This window comes from Triticum aestivum, chromosome 5A (assembly GCF_018294505.1).
Source record: "Triticum aestivum cultivar Chinese Spring chromosome 5A, IWGSC CS RefSeq v2.1, whole genome shotgun sequence".
Lineage (NCBI taxonomy): Eukaryota > Viridiplantae > Streptophyta > Magnoliopsida > Poales > Poaceae > Triticum > Triticum aestivum.
In genome coordinates this window covers 471645175-471652213 of record NC_057806.1, presented here as the reverse complement: position 1 = coordinate 471652213, position 7039 = coordinate 471645175, and positions in this window count along the sequence as shown.

The following is a 7039-nucleotide window of genomic DNA, read 5'->3' as shown; positions in this document are numbered from 1 at the left end:
CGGATTGACTTCGTGGGTTCATCGTCACAATACGTTTATTCCCGTAATTTTACGCTTTCACTTTGAATTAAAAACATATGTGAGGTGGTACTAAATTTTGTTTTCTTTCATCCATCAGAGTCGATCGATTCACTCGATCTGTTTATAATCCACGTCCTGGGCTATTTTTCTGGCCCATCCATCCCAACCGTGCAAAAATAATAATGGTTGCGCGCAGAATCAAGCTTGCAACCTCGTGCCCAACAACCTTTGACACAACCAACTAAGTTAGCTCCATCTGTGCTATAAGGAAAGTTCATTTAGGTTTCAAATAGTCCCACATCGCTCCCTCCAAACCAAACTTTGTAATTTAAAAGGATCTTCGAGTTTGCTCGGAATCAAGGAGCAGTTTCGGGAATCAATAAGGAAGAAAATAAATTGCCCAATAAGGAAGGAAAAGAGGAAGAAATAATGATGGAAAGAGAGGGAAAAGAAAGGAAAGAGTGGATAGGTAAATAAGGAAGCAAATGGAGAAGGAAAGAGGGAAGAGCAGATAAGCAAATGGAATTGAATTAATAGAAGGAAAAAGAGAGAGGGATTTCGGTCTTGAAGAAGGAAAGAGGGAAGCAAATGGAATTGAATCCAAGAAGGAAAGAGGGATTTCGGTATTGAAAAAAAATGGACAGGTGGTGGTTACTGTTTCTCGTAAAAGTACATCCTAATCGGCCGGACATGCTCGCTATGCACAACTATGGCCACCGGCTATCATCCCTTTTCCTTCCACCTAATCATGAAGAAACCATTTAGGTCATAATGAGATATCTTTTTAGTTCTTTTAGAAACTGATTTCAAATATTTTTCTGAAAAACCAATTCGTGTAGAACTTGGAGCAGAGCGAGCGATCCGTCTACAACTCGGAGTAGAACATAGGATTTGGAGGAGAGTGAGCGATCTCTCCTAGAGATTAAGCTTGAGCAGGGACTAGTAACTGTCTTAGACTCAAAACGAAAAGATCCCCAGGACTATGCGGACATGACTCAAATGCTCGAGAAGTAAGTTAAATCGATCATTATCCACCATATCAGCAACTTTGTTCATTTCCTGATATATCAAGTAATTGTTTTCTTTGTCTCGCAGGGTTTGGAAAAAATTCTCCAAAAAAGCTCCAGGACTCCCGAAGAAGCTGCAATTTAGACACCCGAAAGTAAGTACTATAGTAGCATGTTTCACGCATCTCCTATTGATTTGGCATTCTTGCTTATCTGCTTGACTGACCTCTATTTCTTGTAAAGTGGTTGTGGCAGGAAAAAGGGAATGATTTCTGTGGATACTACATTTGCAAGTCCATCCGCCACACGACCTGTGAGCGGGGCTACACTGACGAACAATATGAAGTACGTAAATAACAACATTCACAATTTTATTTTATTACCATCATTTGTGTTGAGTTTCATTCATTCATATATATATATGTATTGACCCCCTTATTCAAATTAGATGTTTTGGAAGCGGGATGAAATCCTAGCACCAGCTCGCATGCGAGCAGTTCAAGAGCAATTGGCGGCATTCTTTCTTGACCACGTCATCGCTGAAGACGGAGAATACTATGTGGACCATGAGTCCGTATGATTATATTTGTAAGAGATAATTATTGTATATATGTAGCCGGTAGTGTCGGATAGATATACGAGAACTTGTTGTTCGACCAATCTCTCGGAGAAGGAGAGGTGGTCGATATCACTTCTCTCTATATGCATATATGTTCATGACGATCTTTTGTTTCTTTCGTTTGCTTACTAGCTAGCTAGCGTGTCTAGTCCTCTCTATACGTATGTATAGTACGTAGCGTCGACCAAGCACGGACATAAGAGAGGACACTTCTCTCTATTAATTATAGCTAGCTAACACAATATATGAAACACCTAAATTAACCCCCCAACCCCCCCCCTTCAAAAAAAACAAAAACCCCAGCCACAGAAATGCTGACGCGTGGATGCCTATTGGTCCCGGTTGGTGCCACCAACCGGGACCAAAGGGTCTCCTGCCTGGGCTCCGCGCACAGGCCACATGGAGGCCCATCAGTCCCGGTTCTGGATTGAACCGGGACTAAAGGGGCAGGGCATTAGTACCGACCCTTTAGTCCCAGTTCAGGAACCGGGACAAAAGGCCCTTACGAACCGGGACAACATGCCCTTTTTCTACCTGTGTGTCATAATAAACGGAATGGTGGAAAGTTGCATGGCAATATATCTCAGAATGGCTATGGAAATGCCATGATAGGTAGGTATGGTGGCTTTTTTGAGGAAGGTATATGGTGGGTGTATGATACCGGCGAAAGGTGCGTGGTATTAGAGAGGCTAGCAATGGTAGAAGGATGGGAAAAGGTGCATATAATCCATGGACTCAACATTAGTCATAAAGAACTCATATACTTATTGCAAAAATCTAGAAGTTATCAAAGCAAAGTATTACGCGCATGCTCCTAGGGGGATAGATTGGTAGGAAAAGACCATCGCTCGTCCCCGACCGTCACTCATGAGGAAGACAATCAATAAATAAATTATGCTCCGACTTCATCACATAACGGTTCACTATACGTGCATGCTACGGGAATCACAAACTTTAACACAAGTATTCTTTAAATTCAAAACTACTAAACTAGCATAAATCTAATATTATCACCTCCATATCTCAAAACAATTATCATGCTTCAATCTTCTCTTAGTATTCAACACACTCAAAAGAAAATTTCACATATCTTGAACACCAAGCATATTTATATTAAGCCAATTACCATGCTATTAAGACTCTCAAAATAATTTAAGTGAAGCACGAGAGATCAATAATTTCTTTAAAACAAACCACTACCGTGCTCTAAAAAATCTAAGTGAAGCGCATAGAGCAAAATTATAACGCTCAAAAGATATAAGTGAAGCACGTAGAGCAAAACTACATAGCTCAAAAGATATAAGTGAAGCACATAGAGTATTCTATCAAATTTTAATTCATAGATGACTCTATCAAAAGGTGTGTACAGCAAGGATGATTGTGGCACACTAACAAACAAAGACACAAATAATACAAGACGCTCCAAGCAAAACACATATCATGTTGGTGAATAAAAATATAGCTCCAAGTAAATTACCGATGGAAGTGGACGAAAGAGGGGATGCCTTCCGGGGCATCCCCAAGCTTTGACTTTTTGGTGTCCTTGGATTATCTTGGGGGTGCCATGGTCATCCCCAAGCTTAGGCTCTTGCCACTCCTTGTTCCATAATCCATCAAAAGAACTCACCCAAAACTTGAAAACTTCACAACACAAAACTCAATAGAAATCTCGTGAGCTCCGTTAGAGAAAGAAAACATAAAACCACTTCAAGGTACTGTAATGAACTCATTCTTTATTTATTTTAGTGTTCAACCTACTGTATTACAACTTCTCTATGGATTATAAACTATTTTACTAACCATAGATTCATTGAAATAAGCAAACAACACACGAAAAACAGAATCTATCAAAAACAGAACAGTCTGTAGTAATCTGTAACTAACGCAAACTTCTGGAACTCCAAAAAATCTACCAAATTTAGACGACCTAGATAATTTTTTTATTGATCAGCAGCAATTGGAATCAGTATTTTATCACGTTCTGATGATTTTTAGTAATTCGGGCACTGAATGCAAAGTTTCTGGAAATTACACCAAGATCAAATAACTATCCTCCAAGAAGATCCAATAGGTCTAGCTTGGCACAAACACTAACTAAAACACAAAACCACATCCAAACAGAGGGTAGATGGGTTATTTATTCCCTAAAATAAGAAAAATACAAAAAACAAAAAATAAAATTGGGTTGCCTCCCAACAAGCGCTATCGTTTAACGCCCCTAGCTAGGCATAAAAGCGAGGATAGATCTAGGTATTGCCATCTTTGGAAGGCAACCCATAAGTGGCTCTCATGATGGTTTCATATGGCAATTTTATTTTCTTTCTTGGAAAGTGTTCCATGCCCTTTTTAATGGAAATTGGAATCTAATATTCCCTTCCTTCATATCAATAATCGCACCAACCGTTCTAAGGAAAGGTCTACCAAGAATAATAGGGCAAAAAGGATTGCAATCTATATCAAGAACAATGAAATCTACGGGCACATAATTCCTATTTGCAACAATAAGAACATCATTAATTCTTCCCATAGGTTTCTTAATAGTGGAATCCACAAGATGCAAGTTTAGAGAGCAGTCATCAAGATTGCGGAAATCTAGCAAATCACACAAAGTTTTGGGGATAGTGGAGACACTAGCACCCAAATCACACAAAGCATAAAACTCATGATTTTAATTTTAATTTTGATAGTTGGTTCCCACTCATCATAGAGTTTTCTAGGGATAGAGACTTTTAACTCAAGTTTTTCTTCATAAGATTGCATCAAGGCATCAACAATATGTTTGGTGAAGGCTTTCTTTTGACTATAAGCATGCTTAGAATTTAGCACGGATTGCAACAAATAAATACAATCAATCAACTTTCATAATTAAATTCCTTGAAATCCAATATAGTGGGTTTAGCAACATCTAAATTTTTATTTCTTTCAATCCCACTTTCGTCAATTTCATCATAAAGATCTAAATACTCCGAATTTTTGGAACGCCTTCTAGGTAAAGGAAGATCATATTCAGTTTCATCAAGATTCATATTGCAAAAAAAAAAAGATTTGGTAGGGGACACATCAATAACTTTTAGATCTTCATCTTGATTTTCATAAGAATTAGAAGAACACACTTTAATAAAGGCATCTTTGGAAGCACGCATCCTAGCGGTTCTTTCTTTAGACTCATCAATTGAAATTCTCATGGCTTTTAGAGACCATTAATATCATGCTTAGGTGGAATAGATCTAAGTTTCAAAGCATCAACATCAAGAGCAATTCTATCAACATTCCTAGCCAAATCATCAATCTTAAGCAATTTTTCTTCAATCATAGCATTAAAATTGTTTTGCGAAGAAATAAATTCTTTAATATTAGATTCAAAATCAGAGGGCATCTTATTATAATTTCCATAAGAGTTGTTGTAGGAATTCCCATAATTATTAGAAGGATTACTAGGATAAGGCCTAGGATTAAAATTCCCTATATAAGCGTTGTTACCAAAATTATGCCTACCAACAAAATTCACATCCATAGAATCATTGTTGTTCTCAGTCAAGGTAGACAAAGGCATATCATTAGGATCAGAAGAAACACTCTTAGTAGAAAATAATTTCATAAGTTCATCCATCTTTCCACTCAAAACATTGATTTCTTCTATCGCATGCACTTTTTTATTAGAAGATCTTTCAGTATGCCATTGAGAATAATTAACCATAATATTATCTAGGAGTTTAGTAGCATCTCCTAAAGTGATTTCCATAAAAGTGCCTCCCGCGGCAAAATTCAATCCGGCATAAAATTTTTGTATAATCATCCACAAATTTAAACCATGATTAGGGCAATTACGTATCATTAATTTCATTCTCTCCCAAGCTTGTGCAACATGTTCATGATCAAGTTGCTTAAAATTCATAATATCGTTTCTAAGAGAGATGATCTTAGTGGGAGGAAAATACTTAGATATAAAAGCATCTTTGCACTTGTTCCAAGAATCAATACTATTTTTAGGCAAAGACGAAAACCAAGCTTTAGCACGATCTCTAAGCGAAAAAGGAAATAGCTTCAATTTAACGACATCATTATCGACATCCTTTTTCTTTTGCATATCACATAAATCAACGAAGCTATTCAGATGAGTAGCGGCATCTTCACTAGGAAAGATGCCCGGCGAATTGATCTTTCATAACAAGATTCAACAAAGAAGTATTGATTTCACAAGATTTAGTATTGGCAAGAGGAGCAATCAGAGTGCTAAGAAAATCATTATTGTTGGTATTGGTGAAGTCACACAATTTGGTAGTATCTTGAGCCATCGCGACAAACAAGCAATCCAACACACGAGCAAACAAAAGCAAATGGGCAAAAAGAGGCAAATAGAGAGGGAGGATAGGGAGAGAGAGGGCGAATAAAACGGCAAGGGTGAATTGGGGGGAGAGGAAAACGAGAGGCAAATGGCAAATAATGTAATGCGGGAGATAGGGATTGTGATGGGTACTTGGTATGTTGACTTTTTGCGTAGACTCCCCGGCAACGGCGCCAGAAATCCTTCTTGCTACATCTTGAGCTTGCGTTGGTTTTCCCCGAAGAGGAAGGAATGATGCAACAGAGTAGCGTAAGTATTTCCCTCAGTTTTTGAGAACCAAGGTATCAATCCAGTAGGAGGCCACGTGCAAGTCCCTCGTACCTACACAACACAAAGAGCTCAACGCAACCAACGCGATTAGGGGTTGTCAATCCCTTCACGGTCACTTATAGAAGTGAGATCCGATAGATAATACTTTTGGTATTTTTGATATAAAGATGCAAAGTGAAAAGTAAAAGGCAAAGTAAAAACAAAATAAGATTAAAGTGATGGAGATTTATATGATGAGAATAGACCCGGGGGCCATAGGTTTCACTAGTGGCTTCTCTCAAGAGCATAAGTTTTCTACGGTGGGTGAACAAATTACTGTTGAGCAATTGACAGAATTGAGCATAGTTATGAGAATATCTAGGCATGATCATGTATATAGGCATCACGTCCGTGCCAAGTAGATCGAAACGATTCTGCATCTACTACTATTACTCCACTCATCGCCCGCTATCCAGCATGCATCTAGAGTATTAAGTTAAAAACAGAGTAACGCTTTAAGATAACCAATCTAGTTGGCCAAACCAAACGGATAATTCGAAGAGACTTGCAAAGATAACCAATCATACATAAAAGAATCCAGAGAAGATTCAAATATTGTTCATATATAGACTTGATCATAAACCCACGATTCATCGGTCTCAACAAACACAACGCAAAAGAAGAAGATTACATCGAATAGATCTCCATAAGAGAGGGGGAGAACATTGTATTGAGATCCAAAAAGAGAGAAGAAGCCATCTAGCTACTAACTATGGACCCGAATGTCTGAGGTAAACT